Source organism: Schistocerca serialis, chromosome 1 (genome assembly GCF_023864345.2).
Source record: "Schistocerca serialis cubense isolate TAMUIC-IGC-003099 chromosome 1, iqSchSeri2.2, whole genome shotgun sequence".
Taxonomy (NCBI): domain Eukaryota; kingdom Metazoa; phylum Arthropoda; class Insecta; order Orthoptera; family Acrididae; genus Schistocerca; species Schistocerca serialis.
The window spans coordinates 534,126,385-534,152,550 of record NC_064638.1 but is presented as its reverse complement, the minus strand read 5'-3'; the positions used below and the strand labels follow the sequence as shown (position 1 = coordinate 534,152,550).

The window sequence follows — 26,166 nt, the reverse complement described above, 5'->3', positions numbered from 1 at the left end:
GTTCATGATATTAACTAATCAATAAAAAAAAAGGATCAGATTTCGACTACATATCACACTCTTCACATTTCATCTATTCAAGACTGAAAACATTAATTGAATCCACATTGCTGTGAAACTCTAAAGCCTGGACAGAGATAGATGCTGTAAGGCAGCATATACGAAGAAATAACAAATAAACTTAATTCATCTTTTTTACTTAGCGATACTGAAAAAGTAATTGACAATTATTACGGATGTTAATTGAGTTGAAAATTAGAGCAAACAGAAACTACAAAATTTTGTGAGAGAAACTATCAACGGAAAGTGAAATTCCCTTTACAAATTACGATTGCATTTTGCGGTGTTATCTGTCTACCGACTGCCTTAATAAAGGATACATAAACAGGTGTTGCGCATGCGCTGTCTGCTACTGCTATGGCAAGGATAGACATTTCTCCAGTCACCTGTCGAGCTGCGAATCTGTCAATTCTCAATTTTTTCTTAAAAATATTTGCAGTGTGTCACCATAGCTAAAATTTTGACATTATGTTTCTTTCAGTGTACTTTGTCTGTACAAAAAAATTCAAGGTAGATTTCTAGATGTTGGATTAAACAGTTCCTCAGAGCTCTAGTTACAATTATCATAGTAATAAGAGTTGTTTTATGTCCTGCAAAACAACAGGACTCAGATTATGCAGAGTGAACCTCCTAAGCATAATGTATGCAGATTTATAGCTATATATTTGTACTACATAAATTCATTTAATGTGGGAGTGTGCTGCCAATAGTCTTTAGTATGTATACAAATTTCGAGAAAATTTCTCGTGCAGATAACATTAATATCCGTGTTACACATATTTCCCTACCTTGTATTTATTTCAAAGCAATTAGAATAGGAAACTGTCATATTAGTTTAGATATATTTATTCTATCTTTAAACAACTAGGGTACGTAGATCTCGTCCAGGGATGACAGGTGAGGGGATGGGAGGAGGGGGGGGGGAGGTTGCGTCAGAAATAGTATCCAGCCACCGACAGTCACTAACACTGCCAAAACCACCCTTGTAACAATGCCGATCCCTTAGAGATATGGGAACGGGCAGGAAGAAGAAAGATAAGAATAGAATATCTGTAGACACTGTATAAACGCTTCAGACTTACTAAACGTAACTTTTTCCTTTCTTTCACTTGCTCTTCGAACTGAAGCAACAAGTGGCCTGGTTCTGCTACTGTGATCAGCTTAGGACAGAATATGGATACATTTTAACCATAATTTCTACCGATTTTTCTGTTACACTCGACTTGACAGATGTGTGCAACGAACAGGTTCTGTGATTTTACCCTTTTCTGATGAGTCATGAACAAGTATATCATAAGAGAAATTTACAGGCAATAAATAACTTTTCTTCAGCATTGAGTAATACATTTCCTCTTAGAATTACACAAATACTCTATGACTATCTAATTTATAGTCTCATGTAGTCTTCTAGGCCATCTACGTGCCCACAAATAAGTGAGGTAGGGTTGTTTCATACTAATAGTTCTCTTTCCTATGTGTTAATCAATTTGAGCTCAAGAACTGATTGAAATTCCTCCAAACATTTTGCACTTCTGCTACGTCATCCTCCACCCTACCGTTCATCTGCCACATCTACTTTACTTGCTTTTCGTGTCCAGGAACTAATTAAAATTTTTCAGCCAGTATTGGGTCACGTCCTGGTCTTCTTTCTTGTCCAACCACAAATCGTCGAGGTAGCACCTGTAGAGGCAATTTGGACAGGCCAGGAGATTTTCTATGTCCTGCATAGCACTTATGTGACACTTGTCGTCATCCAAAGCACCAAGACCCCACCAGATTAAGTAAAAACTGGAGTCAGCCGTGTCCTTGTGCTGTTCAGGCTCCTCAATGTTTCCCAGTTTGTTGTGGAGTCGCCAAGCAATACCTTTGCTGGCGGATAGATGACGTGGCCGTATTAAAGAGCTTGTCACGGTTCTCCAGTCGTCCACGCTCCTACTCAGGGCCAAATAGAGGATATCGATAATCGATGGTTTGTCTGAGCCTCTCTGTGAACTCGTGAGGTGTTCTACCGGCAGCTCGGTAAACCTGCTGTTTTATCATGAGCACAACTTTATGTTCTATTCAACTGGTCACTAAACGCATCTTCTCCTCTCTCTCACTGAAACGTAATGAGACAGCGAAGCACTCTGGGCAGAGCGTGCGTAAGATGCCCAAGGCAGACATGTGACAACGAATGATTGGAGCATAAAAATCACGGTTTACAGCATTCTCTGTGTTGGGAAGCACTCCTGATCAGGAACAAGAATGAGTTCAGCATCAGCGAGTCAGTATTATTTCATCCATCTGATATTATTTCACTAGTGTTGGATACAGACTTCAAAAGGGAACGAAGGGAAATGGGACTACATCAATCTAGTTATTATCTATACTGCACATAGCAGTAATACTTATTAATACTTATTACAAATTTTCAAAAATAGCTATATATATATATATATATATATATATATATATATATATATATATATATATATATATATATATATATGTGTGTGTGTGTGTGTGTGTGAGTATATATATATATATATATATATATATATATATATATATATATATATATGTGTGTGTGTGTGTGTGTGTGTGTGAGTCAATCAAGACTACGCTTATTGGTAGTAACTTAACAAGACCTGATTTTTAATGATATTCAGAACAGAAAAATACGACACTCAAGGGAAAAAGTAAGTATCAGGATCTCATTCGAGTATACTAAAGAAATAGTATCCCACATGCTTAAATTGAGTGCAACTTAAAGACGGACTCTGCATATAGAAATATCCTATGTATTGTGTGAATGAGTAGTTATACGAAAGCAACAGATTATTTTGAATACGACTTATTCTCGTAGACTGAAGCGGAGAATGTAGATTTGTACCACGCCAGGATTCGAAAGCGGGTCTTCTGCTCAATAGACAGATGCACTAACCAGTACACCACAATGGCACTGTGGCTTAATGTATCTGCACGGATTACCCTAACACACCTCTCTCCTCATACCAACTTTGAAGATGTATTTTTGCTTACAAACTCTTAGCTAGCAGCTATGCTATGGGGCAATCTCTCTGTTTGTGTAAGCATGAGTTCAGATGGCGAGAATTGTTAACTGGCCCAAAGTTCACTTAGTAAATGATTAACTTCCTACAGGATATGTATTAGTCTAGTAGTTTAGTGAAGCAGCGCAACCATAAAATAATCTCATCAGCGTCCAGCAACACAACATACTTTGTCGTCCCTTGCTCAGACCCTTTTGCTAACTAGCGTACATATAGTTTCAAGTGATCATGATTTATAATTCTCAGTTCCTACTCTCAATTGAGTGGCAGTTTACTGAATCCACTCTGAATCACATTTTCGACGTCTGTGGCATGACAAGATGGCGGCTCATAAACATTTCGCATTAAAATAATGCAAATAGACAGGGAATAGTGCGTCTGGGAAATGAGATCACGACACATGATTTTAATGATGGATATATTGAACATTAAAGAGAGCTGAAATAGCTTACACTCTTGTAGGAATAATCTAATTTATAGGAACCGAGGCAGCCACATTGCGTAAGTTACGGCGAGTCATGTGCAGGATAGAGAATGTTTCAGTCCATTAACTGTTATCATTAATGAACTTAAGCTACTACGGAATGAAATGAAGTTATAAGTGATGCGGTAACGACATTCGTAGCACTTATGAATGCACAACCTCTTCACACCTATTCCACTACAACGAAACAATTGCAGAATACTCTCGGATCGATACGAGTGTATAAAGCCAACTATCCTCACACGAAAAACTATACTGCAGCACTGGCTATAAACTGGACTGATCACATCAGTCACTTTTTTACGTAGAAATAACTGTTTAACACCATGATACACAGTAAGACGAAGGCAATATCCTTCTCCACACTGCGTAGCCTCGAATATAACTCTTCAACGAGATCTGGAACCACTCTAGACATATTAACGCCTAACTCTTTTCGAACAAGAAACCCACAGGTCTTACAACTCGTCAAAGTAGGATATTAACTGTGAGCAAAACGATGCGCCAAAGAATTAAAACTAAAGCAGTGATAAAGAAAGAGCCTTCAAACAGTATTGGATAGATGTACACTGTAACTTATTCGTGCAGGGCTTCAATGTGGTAGTAAAATTCATATTACAATTAAGACAAATTGAACACGCTTTGAGAAAATGAAAGAAGTAACAGCTATCTTTCAACAATTTTCTCACAAAGTAATATTATCTCTTCTCCATCCCAGTTTTGCATAACCATTCAAGCATCTGAGCAGCAATTAATTTTTTTTTTTTTTTTTTTTTTTTTTTTTGCAATGAGAAAAACATGAAATACAGAAAAAGTGCATGCCATGTTTGCTGTCGAAGAATTATCGGGTGAGATCGCTAGTCTCCATAGAGAGAGAGACCTTTTATTTCACAAATGTTTCACTTTAAATACATAAAGCACCAAATGTCATTGTCATATCGAAAAGTCAGGTTTATGGCACACGTTCTCAGTACATAGTAAGTGGCGTCGAATTCTTGCGAACACTTCTGCACAAAATTTAAATGTGGTTCATTACAGTGATGCTGGTGCTTGCTGAAATTCCAGATACATTAAGTACAATTGATATCCAGGATATGTGGGGGTCTTTAGAATAAACAATCGTGTGATTCTAATCACTACTCTAATCAAATTTCATTGTGGCACTCAATGCAGACAGGAAGTCCCAAGACGTGGAAGAGTGCTTATCATCAAAAACAGGATAGATGAAGTCCACATCTTTCTGCTGACTTTCTGGCAAACCATTTCTCTTACGCAGGCACAGATGAACTGCTTGAAAACCGGAAACATTCACACTGCTTTGATTGTGAGTTTGGCGACCAATGGAAGTTGCACAGTTGTTTTGAGACTGCATTCGTGATTATGATCAATACTGTTCAAACCTAAATTTGGTTATCCCAACTTCCAACTGGTGTGGTTCCCATAAGAAACCTAAAGAGAGAGCATACGATAAGTGCATTAATTAGACTATGACAGATAACTGCCACTGAGCACTGTAGCTGTTAACCATTTTCTGGTCGATCAGTACAGGTGTTTGCTCTAATACATACATATAGGACGAGTATCAGGATGCTGATTTTCTTGGTGGATAGAGGCAAATTTAGACAAGGTCTAGACCTTACATGCTTACCCGGTTAGTCACGCAAGAGCATTGGTCACTAAGAGTGAATTCCTACGAGCGTTCGAGAATGATCAGGGTTGGCGATGGTGGGTCCAGCAATGCTTCATGCTAAGCCCTAAATTACACCACATAGTAAGTCGAAGTTATGAGGAAGAAATATTGCCTTATTTACCAACAACACTGCTCTATGGACAAGCAGTCGTAGCAGGGAGTAGCTCTTCCGCTTATCGTGCAGGCGCAGTGGCCTGGACCCCTGGTATGAAGAAGCCAACGTTTCTGATGTTCATTCAGTTCCGGCATGATTGTGTATCCAGCGATCACATGTAAAGATGGCGGCCAGATGGATCGCCGATATATCATGTAGTGAAGGTCATATCCGGCAACATACCCTTGAAGAGCATAAACATATAATAATCCGGGAAAATCTAGGAAATCACAACAACACGTACTCCTTGACTATTTTACGTAATGTCACTCCCCTGACTAGTAACAGCTGGCTGGACATCCGAATCAGAATATTACATCAATCTCGATTCTACTCTCCATTCCTTACTCTGAGCATCTTACTTTAAATTTCAAGCAACCGCAGGCATCTTTCCACATTTTCAGTGGAAAGAATCGCACGGAATGTAAAATACTTTAGAGCCACGACCAGTTTAGTGTCAACGGAAGTCGCATCCTTAGGTTATGTGCAGAAAATTAATAATAATTTTTTTTCCAAAAATCCTTCACAATGGTATGAAGAACAAAGGGATACTGAAAAGCAGTATTACATAGCAATACTTCAAGAATACTCGCAGAAATTCGTTTTTACAAGTCATTGCGAAAGATAAGAGCCATCCCCACACCCCACCCCACTCCCAAATCATCCACACCAAGTTGTAGACAAGTAGGTTGCTAAAAGCGTTAATCCATACCTAACACCATTAGAAACTATAAACAAACACCGTGGATGGAAACCAAACGGCGCGAACAACGTTATAGATTAGTAATGCAAGTAGGCAATATCATTGTATGAAGCGAGTAGACTCGAAGACCCTTACGGCGCCACTAACGTTAAGGTGGTTGAGCGGCGGCAGGCCAGGTAGTACTAACTGCTCTCCAATGAGGAACGTGTTTATAGGTGGCGTTAGAGACGACGGAAATAAATCCTTCTCTATATAAGGCGTGAAGGGTAAGGGTTGCCGTAAATGCCCAGATCAGTGACATAACCAAGGACCAAAACACAATTTCGGACGGAAGTCCCTGGAAACCCAGACGAACAAAGATTCCACAAGCCTAAGACGAAAAATTGTACACAAATCTCTCCAGTAATCATTCACAAAGCATTTAATTGTGAAGTTCGCGAAAATTATCGAAAACTTTCGTTAGAAGCGCTGTCCCAAATTCCACAAGAATCCCAATACTTTCAGTAATCCTTCTTTATATCCTACATCCTCTCACACATGTATCACAAACAAAAGTCCTTAAGTCAACACAAATTTTCCAAAATGTGGAAGATAAATACTTAAATTATTACTGGCATTTGACTGGAGCAATTTAGGAAAACCAAATCAAAATTTAAATCCGGGTGGCCAGATGCAAACCAGAAGAAACATTGGCTATCCCAGATACAAAGATATACGGAGAAATAATAAGCAGCGCGTCCAATAAATGTTACGTCAAACTTTGAGGAATTATAGAGAGAGCCTTGAGGAACAAATCGAGGATAAAGTTTCTCGGCATATTTAGCATCCAGGAATCCAGAGTTGGAAGAGCTGTAGTTTTGCTAAGTTCACTGTTCAAAGCCAGAAATTTCAATTTTGCAAGAAGCTTTACACTCCACGTTACTCGCTAATACTGTCAGTCTCTTGATTAAGCCCATTGGTAGCCCCGTATGACCTACTGCAGCAATATTTTGCTGCTGTAACGTAATGAAATTAGCAACAATCCTTCACACTTCCCTAGTTATCAAGGAGATTGTCTCATGTTGCAGTAGTCAAGGATGGAACTGTAGATCCCACAATACACAAAACGAAAAAGACATTTTTTTCCCAGTCCACTGACTGGTTTGATGAGGCTTGCACCAAACACTGCATCTCGGAGTAGCACTTGCAGCCTAATTCCTCAATTATTTGTTGGATGTATTACAATCTCTGTATTCCTCTATATTTTTTGCCCTCTATAGCTCCCTCTAATGCCATGTAAGTCAATCCCTGAAATCTTAACAGAAGTCCTAACATCCTGCCCCTTCTCTTTGTCAATGTTTTCCACGTATTCCTATCTTCTCCGGTTCTGCGCAGAACCTCCTCATTCCTTAACTTATCAATTTTCAACATTCGTCTGTACCACCACATCAAAAATGCTTCGATTCTCTTCTGTACCGGTTTTCCCACAGTTCATGTTTCACTTCCATACAATGCTGTACAGTGAACGTACATCGCAGAAAACTCTTCCTCAAATTGAGGCATATGTTAGATACAAGTAGAATATCCTAGGCCAGGAATGTCCTTTTTTCCGGTGCTAGTCTGCTTTTGATGTCTTCCTTTCGCCGTACGTCTCAGGTCATTTTGCTGCCTAGGTAGCAGAATTCCGTAACTTTATCTAATTCGTGACCATCCATGTTGATGTTAAGTTTTTCGCTGTTCTCATTTCTACTACTTCTCATTACCTTCGCCTTTCTTCGATTTACTCTATACTGCTCATTCCGTTCAGCAAAAAAATTAATTCTTCTTCACCTTCACTCAGGATAGAAATGTCACCAGCGAATCGTACCACTGATATCCTTTCATCTTGAATTTTTATTCTACTCAAACTTTCTTTTACTTCCATTATTGATTCTTCCATGTACAGATTGAACAGTAGGGGCGAAAGATTACATCCCAGTCTCACACCCTTTTTAAGCCGAACACCTCGTTTTTGGTCGTCCGTTCTTATTATTCCCTTTTGGCTCTTGCGCGTATTGTATACTACCCATCTCTCCCCGTATTTCTCTCAGAATTTCGAACAGCTTGCACCATTTTACATTGTCGAACGCTTCTTCCAGGTCGACAAATACTATGAACGTGCATGTCTTTTTCTTTAGCCTAGCTTCCATTAGCAACAGCAATGTCAGAATTGCCTGTCTTTTGCCTTTACCTATTCTAAACTAAACTGATCCTCATCTTGCATACCCTCAATTTTCTTCTCCATTCTTCTGCATATTATTCTTGTCAGCAACTTGGATGCTTGAACTGCTAACCCGATAGTGCGATAGTTCTCACACTTAATAGCCCTACAGTCTTCGGAACGGTGTGGATAAATTTTATCCGAATGTCAGACGGTATGTGCCAGACTCAAACATTCTATACACCAACGTGAATAGTCGTTTTTTTGCCTCTTCACCCAATGATTTTAGAAATTATGATTCAACGTTATCTATCTCCTCTGCCTTATTTGATCTTAAGGCCTCCAAAGCTCCCTTAAATTCTAATACTGGATGCACTATCTCTTCTAAATCGACTCCTGTACCTTCATCTATCACGTCAGACAAATGTTCCCCTCACAAAGGCCTTCAATGTCCTCTTTCCACCTATCCGCTGTCTCTTCTGCATTTGGCAGTGGAATTCCCATTACGCACTCAATGTTACCACTCTTGCTTTTCATTTCACCGAGGGTTGTTTTGACTTTCCTATATGCTGAGACATTCTTTGCGACAACCATTCCTTTTTCGATTTCTTCATATTTTCCATGCAGCCATTTCGTCATAACTTCCCTACAGTTCCTATTTATTTCATTCATCAGCGACTCGTGTTTCCGTGTTCCTAAATTTCCCTTAGTGTTTTTACGTCCTACTTTCATCGATTAGTTGAAGTATTTCTTCACAATTACCTTCTTCGTATCTATGTTTTTCTTTCCAACTTCAGTGATTGCCCTATTAAGAGATGTCAATTCCTCATGAACGGTACTCCATACTGAGTTTTTACTCATTGCTGTATCTACAGCCCTGGAGAACATCAAGGGTGTCTCGTCATTCCTTAGAACTTCCGTTTTCCACTTCTTTGCATATTAATTCTTCCTAATCTCTTCAGCCTTTTCTTCAACACTACTACGTTGTGATCTGAGTCTATATCAGATCCTGGGTAAGCCCTACAATCCAGTACCTAATTTTGGAATTTCTGCCTGTATCACACCTACTGATCTTGTGATTCGCTATTACTAGACCCAATTTATTGCAGAACTGAATTAGTCTTTCCACTCCCTCATCCCTTGTCCCAAGCCCATATTCTCTTTCTTCTACTCCTTCCTCTAGAACTGCATTCCAGTCTCCAATAACTGTTAGATTTTCATCTCCCTTTACGTACTGTATTACCACTTCAGTATCCTCATATACTTTACCTCTTCATCTTCAGCTTGTAACGTCGGCATGTATACGTGAGTATTGTTGTCGGTGTTCGTTTGCTGTCGATTCTGATAAGAACTACCCTATCACTTAACTGCTCAAGTTTACACATTCTGTGCCCTACCTTCCTTTTCATAACGAATCCCACTCCCGTTATCCCATTTTCTGATGCTGCTGATATTCCCCTATACTGATCTGACCAGAAATATTTGTGTTCTTTCCATTTCACTTCACTGACTCCTACTACATCTAGTTGAGGCTTTGCATTTCCCTTTTCAGGTTTTTTGTTTGTTTCTCTGCACACGTGGACTGGGACAGCGTCCTTGATTAGTAATCAAAACATCCTCGGTCCCGGGTTCATACCCCGCCACAGCTTAAACTTTGATTAATAATCAACATTAGCGGCCGAAGACTTTTGGTGTAAGAAGTCACCCTCATTCTCCCAACGGCCTTGTCATAGAGGACGGAGGAGCAGACAGAGATTTAGGCTACTCTCTTGTGCTAGGGATGGGAAACTGCTTATAAAAGCTGAAGAATCAGCAATGATCAACGGCATGAGAATCCAGGAAGCAATGGAAACCACTACCTTGAAGACTCGTAACATGTACCACTTACTAAAGGTTATAATGCACAGACAGTATTGGGAACAGATAGCTGGTTGAAGCTAGATGTCAATGACAACGACATTCTGAGTTCACACTGGTATGTTTATCGTAAGAATAGGTTAGTCGCCAATGGTGGCGGTATATTTATTGGAGTAAAAAATTCGCTAAAATCTAGTGAGGTTATCACGGATCCCGAATATGAATTAATCTGGGTGAAATATAGTATCAAAGAACGCCGAAATACTGAATTCGGTCTTCCGAAGTTGTTTCACCGCAGAAGATCGTAACACTGTCGCTCCTTTCAATCGTCGTGCGAACGTCGAAATGGCATTTGTTGATATAACCGATCGCGGAACTGAAAAGCAACTACATTCGCTTAGTAGTGGAAGGGCTTCAGGACTAGATGAGATACCTATAAGATTCTATAAAGATTATGAGAAAGAACGTGATCCCCTTCTAGCAGTAATATATCGCAGATCGTTTGAGCAACAAAAGGTACCTAACGACTGGAAAAAAAGGCAAGTCTTTGCCGTTTATAAGGTAGGCTGTAAGACAGATCCACACAATTATAGACCTATATTGTTGACGACAATCTGTTGTTGAATTATGAAACATGTTTTATGCTCAAGAATTATGACGTTCTTGGAAAATGAACATCTCCTCTATAAGAGTCACCATGGATTCAGCAAACAGAGATCCTGCGAAACTCAACTCGCTCTGTTCCTCTATGAGATCCACAGCGCGGTGGACAACAGAGCTCAGGCTGATGCCGTGTTCCTTTGACTTCAGTAAGGCATCTGTGAGCGTCCCGCATTCCCGTTTAATGAAAAACACGCGAGCTTATGGAGTGCTGGAGCAGACTTGCGAATGGATTGAAGACTTTCTTGCAGATAGAACTCAACACGTCGCTCTTAAGGGAATTAAATCGAGAGATGTAAATTAATGCCCGGAGTATCATAGAGAAGTTTCATAGGATCGTTGCTGTTTAAAATATATGTAAATGATCGGATAGAAAGCGTTGGATGCCCTTTAAGGCTGTTCGCAGATGAAGTTTTTACCAAAGTAGCAACGCCAGAAGATAGTAAGAATTTGTAGAACGACATGCAGAGAACTGATGAATGGTGCACACACTGGCAGTTGACGCTGAACGTAAATAAATGTAACATATTGCGCATACATAGAAAGAGAAATCCACTACTGTACAGCAACACTACTGATGACAAACAGCTGGAGACAACGCCTGGCGTAAAATATCTAGGCAGTACTATCCAGAGCGATCTTAAGTGGAATGACCGTGGGACACACAGTGAGAATAGCAGACACCAGACTCATATTCATAGGAAGAACCTAAAGTTAATGTAACTCATCCACGATATAAGTGGCTTATAAGGCGCTTGTTCGCCCGATTCTTGAGTATTGTTCTTCTATCTTGGATCTCCGTCAGTTAGGACTGATAGAGGAGATTGAGATGATTCAACGAAGAGCGGTGCGTTTAGTCACGGGATCGTTTAGCTGGCGAGAGAGCGTTACGGAGACGCTAAACAAACCCCACTGGCAGACGTTACAAGACAGGCGTTGTGCATCACGGAAAGATTTACTATTGAAATTTCGGGACAGGACTTTTCAGGAGGAGTCAGACAACATATTACTTCCACCCACATACATCTCGCGTACTGACCACGAGGAGAAAATCTGAGAAATTAGAGTCAGGCCTACAGACAAGCATTCTTCCCAGGCACTATTCGCGAATGGAACAGGGTTGGAGGGATCAGATAGTGGTACCGAAAGTACACTCCGCCACACAACATTAGGTGGCTTGCGGAGTATGATGCAGATGTAGATGTTGAGTGAAAAGATACCGAGCCGTAATGAATCTAGTAACGTTTCTAAAATCACTAATGAATTTAATTTTTAAAAAGGAAAAATTCAAGCATAACATTAACAAATTGCCTCCAGAACTGTAAGGACTAAATTTCAATAACACAAATGATAGTAAACACCTCAAAACGGCAAAATGCATTCAGTCACTTATTTTTAGTGACGATTATCAAATGGACTAAAACAAATTTTATTTTATTTTATTTTATTTTTTTTTTTTTGGTCATCAGTCTACTGATTGGTTCATCTCAGAGTAGCACTTGTAACCTACGCCCTCAATTATTTGCTTGACGTATTCCAATCTCTGTCTTCCTCTACAGTTTTTGCCCTCTACAGCTCCCTCTAGTCCCATGGAAGTCATACCCTCATGTCTTAGCAGATGTCCTATCATCCTGTCCCTTCCCCTTATCAGTGTTTTCCACATATTCCTTTCCTCTCCGATTCTACGTAGAACCTCCTCATTCCTTACCTTATCAGTCCACCTAATTTTCAACATTCGTCCATAGCACCACATCTCAAATGCTTCGATTCTCTTCTGTTCCGGTTTTCCCACAGTCCATGTTTCACTACCATACAATGCTGTACTCCAGACGTACATCCTCAGAAATTTCTTCCTCAAATTAAGGCCGGTATTTGATATTAGTGGAATTCTCTTGGCCAGAAATGCCCTTTTTTCCATAGCGAGTCTGCTTTTGATGTCCTCTTTGCTCCGTCCGTCATTGGTTATTTTACTGCCTAGGTAGCAGAATTCCTTAACTTCATTGACTTCGTGACCATCAATTCTGATGTTAAGTTTCTCGCTGTTCTCATTTCTACTACTTCTCATTACCTTCGTCTTTCTTCGATTTACTCTCAAACCATACTGTGGACTCATTAGACCATTCCGTTGAGCAGATCATTTAATTCTTCTTCACTCTCACTCAGGATAGCAATGTCATCAGAGAATCGTATCATTGATATCCTTTCACCCTGAATCTTAATCCCACTTCATAACCTGTTATACCATTTTCTGCTGCTGTTGATATTACCCGATACTCATTTGACCAGAAATCCTTGTCTTCCTTCCACTTCACTTCACTGACCCCTACTATATCTAGATTGAGCCTTTGCATTTCCCTTTTCAGATTTTCTAGTTTCCCTTCCACGTTCAAGCTTCTGACATTCCACGCCCCGACTCGTAAAACGTTATCCTGTCGTTGATTATTCAGTCTTTTTCTCATGGTAACGTCCCCCTTGGCAGTCCCCTCCCGGAGATCCGAATGGGGAACTATTCCGAAATCTTTTGCCAATGGAGAGATCATCATGACACTTCTTCAATTACAGGCCACATGTCCTGTGGATACACGTTACGTGTCTTTAATGCAGTGGTTTCCATTGCCTTCTTCATCCTCATGTCGCTGATCATTGCTGATTCTTCCGCCTTTAGGGGCAATTTCCCACCCCTAGGACAAGAGAGTTCCCTGAACCTCTATCTACTCCTCCGCCCTCTTTGACAAGGCCGTTGGCAGAATTTATATTATAAACAGCAAAACATATGATCAAATGAATATGTTTTTGTATCCGGCCTGGGAAGCGGCGCGTGGGTAGGAACGGGAAAAGGTTATACAAGTCGGTACTGCAAGAACGTGGTTTACTGGTGCCAAAACAAGGTGATAATCGATTACATAACTTTGTACGTAGGTGCGATGCTGAAGCGATGTGTCCTGGCTGTCTGCACCTGATCAAATGGGGTGAAGCAGTCGCGGAGATCGTAGACCTCGACAGCACCGGCTAGAGGGTGCTGTCGTCGGTGTCTCTTGTAGAGCCAACCTAGCAGAGAGGACCCACGTTGTGGCATCATAGCTATCGGTACCACATATGTCACAAATATCAACCAAAGACTATTAACAACGTAAGAAAAATGACTGACAAATGTGGCCTACATTTATGATGATAGAGGCGTTGGCTGAGGCAACGCCAATAGCAATAATTCTTCTATCTCTACTAACATAGGACGGCGGCTGCCACTACCATAGTACTATAAACCTTCACAAAAAATTTCAACCGTGGTACACAGGAATCTTTAACTAGACCACAGTTAACAAGAGATACAATCGCCTATCCTGTAACACAGAGACAACCCGTTAATTATTTAGTAAAAATGAAACATACTACAAATGCAGAAAAGTACGAACGTTATGCAGGAAACTTCGACTTGACAAATGAGGCACAAAATTTTTCTTTAGTTTTGTTTTAGATGCAAAAATTTCTGTAAACAGCTCGAGGTCGTGATACCCGGCACCACAATGGACACAAACTGCTTTCAACTTCAGTAGCAGAGGACACGCCAAATACTTAGCGTCGTGCCGAAGTAGCTTTTAACGAGCAACGTCCACGGCCGCGACCAACACTCGGTCCCGCCAAACCCGCACTGAGCGAAGGCGGTTTGGTGCTGATGTTGAGTGGAAAGGTACTGAGCCATAATGAATTTAACGCCATAATGAATCTTGCCAACGGACTGCAGCAGACGCTTGGCCGCAACACGCCACCTCACTTGCGCACCTCGCCGTCCGTGTCATACTCTCCAGGTTGCCGCAGCGCTTTACCACCTTTTCCTCCGACCTGCCTTCTATCGGCGACAGTAACGCTCTATGCGCTCTTGCGGCCAGAGGGATTCCTAGTCAGCGGGAAGTTCGCGAAATTAAAAGCGGGCCATCGGCACAGGTACCAGAGAGGCAGTTCTGACGTTGCGGTTGATAGTGGCAGTAAGTTGGTTCAAATGGCTCTGAGCACTATGAGACTTAACTTCTGAGGTCATCAGTCCCCTAGAACTTAGAACTACTTAAACCTAACTAACCTAAGGACATCACACACATCCATGCCCGATGCAAGATTCGAACCTGCGACCGTAGCGGTCGCGCGGTTCCAGACTGTAGCGCCTAGAACCGCTCGGCCGCTAGGGCCGGCATGTGGAAGTAAGACTAAAGAAAAATCACGACACGTTCATAGGATTTGCCGACCTGGAAAAAGCATTCGACTATGTAAAAATGCTGCAAGATGTTCGAAATTCTGAGAGAAACGCGGGTAAGGTATACAGAGAGACGGGTAATGTAAAATATGTACAAGAGCCAAAACTAAATAATAAGAGTGGACGATCAAGAACGAAATGCTTGGATTAAAAGTGGTGTAATACAGGGATTTAGTCTTTCGCCCCTACTGTTCAATCTTCATATACAAGAAGTAATGAAGGAAATAAAAGAAATGTTCAGGAGCGGGTTTAAAATTCGAGGATATCAGTGACGCAATTTGCTGACGACATTGCAATCCTGAGTGAAAGTGAAAAAGAATTACATGATCTGCTGAATGTAATGAACAATATAACGAGTACAGAGTAAATCGAAGAAAGACAAATGTAACGAGAAGTAGCAGAAATGAGAATAGCTGTAAACTTAACATCAAGACTGATCGTCACGAAGTCGATGAAGTTAAGGAATTCTGCTACCTAGACAGCAAAATTAACAATGACGGACAGAACAAGAAGGACATCTAAACCAGACTAGCAATGCAAATAGGGCATCCTTGGCCATCAGAAGTCTACTTGTATCAAACACAGGCCTTAATTCGAGGAAGAAATTTCTGAGAATATACGTCTGTACTATAGCATTGTATGGTAAACAGGGACTGTGAGAAGAGTGGAACACAAGAGAATCAAAGCATTTGAGATGTGGGGCTGCAAACGAATATGGAAAAGTAGATGAACTGATAAGGTAAGGAATGAGGAAGTTCTGCGCTAAATCAGAGAGGAAGGGATGGTAGGATATCTGTTAAGACATCAGGGAATTACTTCAATGATACAGAGGCAGCTGTAGAGAGTGCGTACGTGTATTTGTGTATTTGTGTGTGTGTGTGTGTGTGTGTGTGTGTGTGTGTGTGTGTGTGTGTGTGTGTGTGAGAGAGAGAGAGAGAGAGAGAGAGAGAGAGAGAGAGTGAAAATGGTTTACTTACTCTCATAGGTTGTCATAAGCAAGCCCTGATGTTTCGGAGATACGTAAAAAGAAACATGTAATGGCCACGAAAATGTTTCTAACACTATCTGACAGTTATAACATATTAACACACCACTCATTTTCTTATGGGTAAGGGCGCCAGGTCAATCATGGCCCCCACGTTTCAAAATAAGAGAGGTACATAAGTAAATAATTTCGTGACAGCAATAAGTGATACTAAAATTTCTTGGATTTTCACTTACACCAATCGGTAGAGCAGTGGGGATGTTTCTCGAAAGATGTATTCAGCAGTTCTTAGTAAATGCAACAAATTATCAGCCGAAAAAACATTCAGTAGAGATGTGGCACCACTCCCACAAGAAATAATAATAATCCTGTGACGCAGAGATACCACAAGTAAAACACCACAAGAAACTTACGCCACTTGCCTTAATTCCTGAAAAACTGTGTTTTAAGGAAGCTGTGATGAATTCTATCATCAACTTCCAACGATCCTGCAACAGAGTGACTTTAACCTCAGTCATTATTTTGCTTAACCACAGGTCGAGAGGGCGGCAAACTCTTTTAAAAACATTGAAGTAAAACGTGAATATATGGAGAGATCTGCCCTCTAAATCATTTTCCAACACTTGTTGGTAATAATCATCTGCATTATTTCTCATAAACGAGAGCGTGAATTACGATCTTTTGGAAAAAATGCTTTTCATACCAATAATTCCAAGACCAAGCTTCTGTTTTCGGAACAGTAATTCAATGACATTCACCAAACAAAATTTCACAGCTCGTAATCTTCAACATGAATGAACTGAAGAAAAATTCTTATGTGATATCCATTATTGGACATGTCCGAAAGAACAAATGCAATTTCGATCCCTCACCCATTATTAGTCAAGGAAAACACAAAGAAATTAATAATATTAGCTGCCCGTCCGTATGCACATAATCCTCGGACTCGTTCGGGAATCGGCGAAATGTTGCGAGTAATGAGGATAATAGGTAAGTGGCACATCGGTAGTGTGTGAGTAAGTTGAGAGTTAGGGTCTGACGGGAGACTTGCTACAAATAGTTTGCACAGCTGCGATGAATACTGTGACCCGATGGCGCTGTGGTTCGAATCCCAATCCGACACAAATTTTCAACTTCTGTACCTGATTTAAATCAGTACCCATGGGAAGCCAATGTCATTAATTTCTTCGTGTACAGAACACAAAATAGAATCAAACGAGCTTAGAAATGACGCAGTAACCCGTCTCGAAAAACTTAATACTTCGAAATCTCTTGAAGAATACACCAGTGCATGTGAATACCCGGAAATATAAAGGCGTGCGGAATGATACAGAGGTAGACCAAACTCATCTTAAAGTGTGGAACAGAGTCCGGGCACAGTACATAAGCTAGCACGATATTATCTGGTAATATTGCATTTCGTACGGACTCCTGATACCATGCCGTCCGTCAAACTAAAGTAGTTTCATCGCAACAGCATGCTCCTTCAAACAGAGCTCCATATCCAGGCACGTCTTAACACTTCGAGGTACTGTACCCAAAACTCTTTGCTACCAGAGTGGCTGACTTCCTTTCGGACAAACAAGCACATGGAGTTCTCATCCGGCAAAGCGCGCAACGGAGCGATGGACAACTGCAAGCGAAAGACTGTATCCGATACTGTGGCTGATGAAAATGTTTACGAAAGTGTCTGAGCCGTTACGTGTTGAAGATGGTGAAGTTGTATAGTAATTACAACGTATTTCGGAAAGGGCAAAATGGACTTCAGAAAATCAAAGAGCCCGCTAGTAGCCACATTTCAAATGCAACATATCTTGTCGTGTTTCAGCAACGCCGCCTGTGGCTTTCTCGCACCCTGGACACCGAGGACGTCACGGGTATAGAGGAATGATGGCTGCGTGGGAAGGATACCACGCAGTGATGGCCAAGCGTAAGAGCAGCACTCAGGAATTACTTGTAATAAGAATCGAGATGCAACAATACATTCGTATTTTTACATCTCAAAAAGAGACCACTGTTTCTTCTCAATAGCACTTAGTGTTCACTAATAGATTTGAGTGCCATGTGAAGTCGTTGCTCGTCTTGGTCAGAGTCGTGAAGTACCGTGGCTGCCGTCATTCGATTCTTAATTTCATCAAATGTTACATCGGTGCTAGAGGAGGTTCTTGGTTCACTTTATAGGAAATACAAAAAGTTAGTTATATGTGGTGACTTCAATATTAATTGTATAAGTGACTGTGCAAGGAAGAAGATGCTGGTAGACCTCTTTAATACATATAATCTTATGCAAACCGTATTCTTTACAACGAGAGTGTAAGGGAACAGTAGAACAACCATAGACAACATTTTTGTTCATTCCTCATTACTAGAAGGGCATTCTGTTAGCAAAAAGGTGAATGGCCTTTCAGATCATGATGCACAAATTTTAACTTTAAAAGATTTTTGTGCTGCAACACGTGTTAAATATAGTCATCAGCTGTTCAGGAAAGCTGATCCAGTTGCTGTAGAGACCTTTGTAAACCTTATAAAGGAACAAGAGTGGCAAGATGTTTATAGCGCTGATACAGTAGACGATAAATACAATGCTTTTCTCAAGACAACTATCATGCTCTTTGAAAGTTGCTTTCTGTTAGAACGTTTAAAACAGGGTACTTGCACAAACAGGCCGCCTGGGTGGCTGACTAGAGGGATAAGAATATCTAGTAGAACAAAGTGGCAATTATACCAAAACGTTAGAAACAGTCAAAATCTAAATGCAGCAGCCCATTGCAAACAGTATTGTAAGGTGCTTAAAAATGTTATTAGGAAGGCAAAAAGTATGTGGTATGCAGATAGAATAGCTAAGTCTCAGGATTAAATTAAAACAATGTGGTCAGTCGTAAAGGAAGTTACTGGTCTGCAGAGACAGGTCGAGGATACAGAATCAGTGCGTAGTGGGAATGTCCGTGTTACTGATAAGTGGCATATATGTACAGTATTTAATAATCACTCTCTGAATATAGCAGGTGAACTAAATAGAAACCTAGTCCCAACGGGGAATCATATAGCTCTCTTAGAAAAAAGTGTTCCGAGACTATTACCTGAAATGCTCCTCCATGATACTGACAAGAGGGAAATTGAGTTAATAATTAAATCACTAAATACCAAGAACTCTCATGGATATGACGGGGTATCTAGCAGAATACTGAAGTATTGTTCTATGTATGTTAACCCAGTTCTCAGCCATATCTGTAACTTTTCCTTTAGGAGTGGTCGGTTTCCTGACCGATTAAAGTACTTGGTATTGAAGCCACTTTATAAAAAGGGAGACATTGATAAAGTTGACAATTTTAGACCTATTTCTATGCCATCGGTGTTTGCTAAAGTTATCGAGAAGGTTGTATATACAAGGTTACTGGAGCATTTAAATTCACATAATTTGCTGTCAAATGTTCAATTTGGTTTTAGAAATGGCTTAACAACTGAAAATGCTATATTCTCTTTACTCTGTGAGGTTTTGGAAGGATTAAATAAAAGCTTGCGAACGCTAGGTGTTTTCTTTGATTTGACGAAGGCTTTTGACTGTGTTGATCACAAAATATTACTGCAGAAGTTGGACCATTATGGAGTAAGGGGAGTAGCTTGCAATTGGTTCGCCTCTTACTTTAAGAACAGAAAGCAGAGGATAATTCTCCGCATTATTGAGAGTGGTAGTGGTGTTCCGTCCCAATGGGGCACTGTTAAGTGGGGCGTTCCCCAAGGGTCGGTGCTGGGGCCACTGCTGTTTCTTATTTATATAAATGATATGCCATCTAGTATTACAGGTGATTCAAAAATATTTCTGTTTGCTGATGACACCAGCTTGATAGTGAAGGATCTTGTGTGTAATATTGAAACAGTAACAAATAATGTACTTCATGAAATAAGTTCGTGGCTTGTGGAAAATAATTTGATGCTAAATCACAGTAAGACTCAGTTTTTACAGTTTCTAACTCACAATTCAACAAGAACCGATATTTAGATCAGACAGAATAGGCATATTATAAGCGAGACGGAACAGTTCAAGTTCCTAGGTGTTCGGGTAGATAGTAAGCTGTTGTGGAAAGCCCATGTCCAGGATCTTGTTCAGAAGCTAAATGCTGCTTTATTTACCATTAGAACACTATCTGAAATAAGTGACACTTCAACACGAAAAGTAGTCTACTTCGCATATTTTCATACGCTTATGTCGTCTGGTATTATTGTTTGGGGTAATTCTTCTGATTCAAAAACGGTATTTTTTGGCTCAAAAACGGGCTGTTCGAGCTATATGTGGTGTAAGTTCGAGAACGTCTTGACGACCCCTGTTCAAAAATCTGGGAATTCTGACATTGTCCTCACAGTATATATTTTCTTTAATGTCGTTTGTTGTTAGCAATATTAGCCTACTCCCAAGAGTTAGCAGCTTTCACTCAGTTAATACTAGGCAGAAATCAAATCTGCATGTAGAATGCACTTCCTTGACTCTTGTGCAGAAAGGAGTGCAGTATTCTGCTGCATCCATTTTCATATAAGCTACCACAAGAAATCAAAAATTTTAGCAGTAGCCCAAACTCTTTTAAGTCTAAACTGAAGAGTTTCCTCATGGCTCACTCCTTCTATTCTGTCGAGGAGCTCCTGGAAGAGCTAAAAAATTAAGCAAATTCCAGTGTTACATTGTTGATTTTCTTCATTTAAACTTACGACTTGTCACCTGAATATGTTTTTTTATATTTCATTTTATCTGTTTCTAGTATCGTGTTATAATTTCATGTATTGACTCGTTCCATGACCATGGAGACTTCTCCTTAATTTGGTCCCACGGAACAATAAATAAACAAATAAAATAAAAATAATTGAGGGTAACTGATCAAAAATGGTTCAGATGGCTCTGAGCACTATTGGACTCAACTGCTGTGGTCATAAGTCCCCTAGAACTTAGAACTACTTACACCTAACTAACTTAAGGACATCACACACATTCATGCCCGAGGCAGGATTCGAATCTGCGTCCGTAGCGGTCGCGCGGTTCCGGACTGTAGCGCCTAGAACCGCTCGGCCACTCCAACTGGCGGTAACTGATGAACAACATGCTGCTTCTTTGTGTGAACTAAATGTAACGATATACTTGGCCTCGCCAACATGGGCGTGAAACGTTCTTTGGCCTCACCAGCATGAGCGTGAAACTTTCTCGAAAATTTAAAAGTGCAAACACATTATTTAGCTCCGTCTACAGTATGAGATGACGGAAAGAGATCTTGCATCTGGCGGGCTAGCAAATTCACTTCCCTCACTTCTTTGTAAGAGGGCCGATTTCGATTCCAAGTTGCAGACAAGAAAAGGCTAGCCTTCACCATGATGCTCAGGTTTATGCACTGAAAAAAGTATTAGAAAGTGTAATATTATATTTTTTACTACTGGAATATAAAAGCAGTAATCTGTAGGATCTTTTATATGAATGCGTGGGGTCACTTCTTTCGAACATGGCCTTTTTTATCTTTATTTATTCGTTAATTTTTTGGTTAAACCTTACCACTTGCTACTCAAAAAAGAAAGAAACCAAATGGGCTATAACCCTATATCGTTTCCACCGCTTAGAAAAGGAAGGAAAAAACACCCAACCGTATCGAGTCGTGGCCTGTAACAGTTTTTTGCTATTTCTAATGAATTAAACAAAAAAACAAGACAAACAGGACGACAGAAAATTAAAAAAATACGTCTGACAATCCACCTGAAGAGGGTTCATGAGGAAAATACACTTTTTTGTTGTTTTCGTTTCTTTCTTTTCTGTCAAGCTTACCAAATACAAGGTACCGAGAATGAAACATTCGAACAGAAAAGGGACTCTACATTTTCAATTCCTTGATGATTAAATACCAGACACAGCATTTTCGCAAAAAGTTCACGATAATGTGACATCCTCGTAAAAGGCACAAGGGCCCCGGTCATGCCTGCTCCCATCGCATAATGCACATAATGAAGTGGCTTGTCGTGCATTATGTTCATTACGTCGATAACCTTCTCCTCACCAACGTTCGACTTTTCCTCATTAGCCACGAGAGTGATCGCTTTATCAAGCAGAAATCTATAGATATCATACGTGAATCCTGGTACCTATTTTGACTGGAATTGCTCAGTTGCCCTGAAGATGGCACAGTAAATCGCTTAAAATGGTAGCCAAATAAAATAACAGTTTAGAAATTAGATAGTTGAAAGGCGTTTGATTTGGCAGTCTGTAAAATCTCTCTTCTCTACAAAAAGAAGATTTCAGACCAGGGAGGCGTCATTCTCACACTAAGCACATTCATGTTTCGGCAAACAACGTCTACTTCGATGGGGCTACAGTCCCTCATTTACGGAGAGATGTAATCTTTCCAGGCTGACCATATCCAGTTCCTACAAACAGGCCGTTAAGCTTCCTAGACAGTCATGTCTATGTAGTATTTGTTTTTTTGCTGCCGGCTAAAGGACCCTGGTGACTTCCTTGCGTCAGGGTGGGTAGAGTCTTCCCTCGACTAAACTCATGCAACAACCGCTCTGGCCATCTCGTTCCAGCTTGTAACATGAGAATGATTGGTGTTTTATGACCTTACTACCATTTGCACAAAAGCACAGATTCCAGCGGTCTGCTTAAATGGCTTCGTCGACCCACTTTTCGCCAACTGTCCACCTTCGGGATCGGCTGTCGCTCGGTCTAGTAACATATTTTGCGAACCGGTGCTCTCCTGATCCACTCCTAAGTGGAAAGAGAGGAATGTCTTGGCCTGAAGTCACTCTGTAGGTACAATCCACTGAGCGCTGCTTTCCTTAATCAATCACACATTCAGGTCACTGGACTCAGCATTTGTGCTCCCCCCCCCGCAGTCCATCTCCCGTTATCTGTCGCCACCACTGCAGCCCCTCAGGTACAAGTTCTCTACAGCCTTCACATGCAGATATATGAACATTCTGGCCACAGTTTCCTGATGTGAAAAAAGTCGTAAATCACATATATCAAGTGTAGTACTGGGGAACACCGAGTTCGTAGACCTAAAATATGAATATTAATCTGACTGTCTGTTTTTAAAGAGAAATAGTGCCGTACCACCTCTCTAACGCCCCGTAATCCAATAATTTCTGCATGAGGAGTGTCCCACTTCAATAAAGAAGTTACTGTGACACAAATCAGAAGAAATTATGACACTGTAATTGGGTTTTGAGAATGACGCGCAGGACGATAACAGCTTTGCCAAATAGAAATAAAAATAAAACTCACCCTGTCTTGACCCCATTCAACAAAAGGTTATACACACATTCACTGCTGAATGCCTGCAAGAGTTATGAGATTTTCTGGGTGTCAGAATTGTTCCTGTAGACCCTCAGGGCTTCGACATACATCCCTGACCATAAATACAATGACTGAACCGTTAAAAATATCATGAAGACAGTTAACTAATCCATTTACAACGAAGCTGAGGTCAGAGGTGATTGGTTTCCCTAACCACAATACAACATCGTTGAGCGTTGAGCAGAGATTTTGTGATTCACAGTGATTCAATCCAAGTATTGAGGAAATCTAGTTCATTTCGAAGAACATAATAAATGGGGTAACAGAAAACAAAATTTAAATGATTTGTCTAACAAAGTCCCACTTTACACAAATGACAAAGTCAAAACAAAAACACGAGTCAGTTTCAAAAAATGGTTTGAATGTTAATGTATTTGTTGTGTGTGATTCTTCATTAATCTTAGCTCTTAGAGGAGTGTGACCTTGTACCCTAGTAGACATCTAAAAGTGGTGTTGTCCCTCATGACAAAAACATAGTAAGAAAGAAAAGTTAAAAGAATACATATAACCTACTAAAATAAATACAGCTAGGCACACAAAAATGACAAATAAAAAACACAAACATATTTCAGGTCTCCTACTGCTCCCTTCTCAAGGTTCTTAGGGAGCCCAAAAATTAACTTTTTTCAAATAAACACAGCATTACACTCAAGAGGTGTGTGAGATATTGGATGTCGGAGGCGCAGTGCATGAGTTGGTGGTAAGACAAGGGTCATCCCCTTACCCTTCCATCATCTGTGGTGGCAACGGTGTTTGTGGCAGGACCTGGCTACAGTATACAGCAGCAACAGGAAGGCATCTGGACTATTGACAGACCATAATCATTGGCACATGTTTTAGAGCTGCCTTTTTATAGTAAATATCTACAGAAGCACATATAGAGAGAATCATTACGTAAATATGAACTGATGGTCTTTAAACTTTACAGTATTCTTAATGGAAAGAAGAGCCTTATTGCTTTCTTTCATTTAAATAATGTTCCGATCGTCGATACTTAATCTCTCATCTAATACAGATAAACTAATCATTTCCATTTGCGAAGCCATGTTGCTGCTGTGTATGTCAGTGTTATTGTAGTTTCCCAACACTTTTCATGCACCCCAATGGGCTAAGCACTCACAGCTGGCACATTCATACTGCAAGCATTCTCACACCATGCAACACTTACGTGTAATTATTCTATCCATTTCCAAGTTTAGCTGAATTTAACCCTTCCTACTTTACGCTACTCTCGACTTTGGTACGTCTCCTGATGTTAACTTATTGGATGATGGAGCTTATGTGGCTATCTGGCGCAGAATCTGGGTCCAGTGCTGTTCACTGCCATCTGTACACTCCTCTCTGTGCTGTCATCATATATCAAACATCTACACGAATTAACCATTCCCTCTGAAACTGACCAATAGCTCTCAAAAATCGATGTACAGGTCATCAATTAACAGCTGCTGGAATGAAATAATGTTTAGTGCAGGAAGATTTATATCTTCCGTGTTCATCTGTTCCCATTCGACGTATCCTTCCTATCCATCTATAAACGCACTATCCTGACTCGCACTCCAAGCCCTCAAGTCACGTAATAGAAAAATTTCCCTGTAATGGATCTCTTGTGCTGGCGATCCACAATCGAAATACCACAAGGCAAACATCATTGCAGTACTTGCGATACTCCATAGGCGCAAGTCACAGACGAAAAAGTACCACCAGCCAAAAATATGGAACCATAGGTGGTTACCTAGAAGTGTAACCACACTTGAAATCCACTAACGACAACACGTACCACAACTGGTGATATCCCTAATCGAACCACAGTGATAAAAATAACCATACTCTAACGTCAGTACGTCTCTAGAGTGGGCGACTCATGTTCATCTCTCAAGATATCCTCATCGGTATCGGTGGCATGATTCAGTTCACGCCAAGATCGACTATCGGATCACAAATCAACTTCTGTGGCACCACTATCGCCTCCTCACTCTGAATGGTGGACTAGACCTTGGGTACGCTCCTCCGGCAAAGGACAAATTATCGACTGAAGAAATGAAACCATTCATTCCAAGACGAATTCTGAGAAGAATTGTGTCTCTAAGACATGTGTAAATATTTTTGAATCAAAAATGCAGTTTTCACCTTGTCGCAACGCATACTTTTGCCGTTGCTTCACAAGCTGCTAATTCAGCAGTGTTCAAGTGTTGAACAACCAGTTTTGTCATAATTCCAAGACGTTTCTGCCAAGAAATCGGCCCAATCCCGTCCACGAAATAATTTTCTGGCTATGAGACATGAGAGAATACCAGTACGTCATAAATTTGCCGTAAATTATCAAAGTGGAAACGCTGGACAGAAGACTACGAACGGGGCACTTATTGATGTCACAGTAGAAGATCTTATCCGCTAATTATAATAATAAATCTCTCAAGAAGTGTAAGTGCAAACAAGTAAAGAACAATATACTAAATGACGGCATAAAATACTCGGTAACAAATGAAATCTAACTTTAACTTCATGGAATAACTGTACAAGTTTTATTCTATGAAAGGTTTCACTAGGCGGATTTGGTGAATCCCTAAGGACTTCTTGGATTTCAGTGTTTCGAGTTCCACCGCGTTTGGATGAGGTAGTCCACAAACCCGAAAAGGTCCAATATAGAGTGATTAAAACTTGTGGCATAGATGCTTTTGCTTATTCGGTAGCCGGAAGATTCTGCTGAGTACTTTTTGTCCAATCTGAAACTCTTGTTTCCTAGCTTACCTGTCTCTTCGTACGTGCCACCCTCA

General features: G+C 40.4%; 1 long non-coding RNA gene across 1 annotated transcript in view; it reads left to right on the top strand.

Moving 5' to 3' along the window:
* Positions 1-17,973: 17,973 nt before the first annotated feature.
* The window catches only part of LOC126457827 (uncharacterized), a 50,909-nt gene continuing 42,716 nt past the window's right edge, over positions 17,974-26,166 (top strand). Inside the window, exon 1 of the long non-coding RNA XR_007585531.1 lies at positions 17,974-17,998. This is a non-coding gene — a long non-coding RNA (uncharacterized LOC126457827). The remainder of the gene's footprint in view (positions 17,999-26,166) is intronic.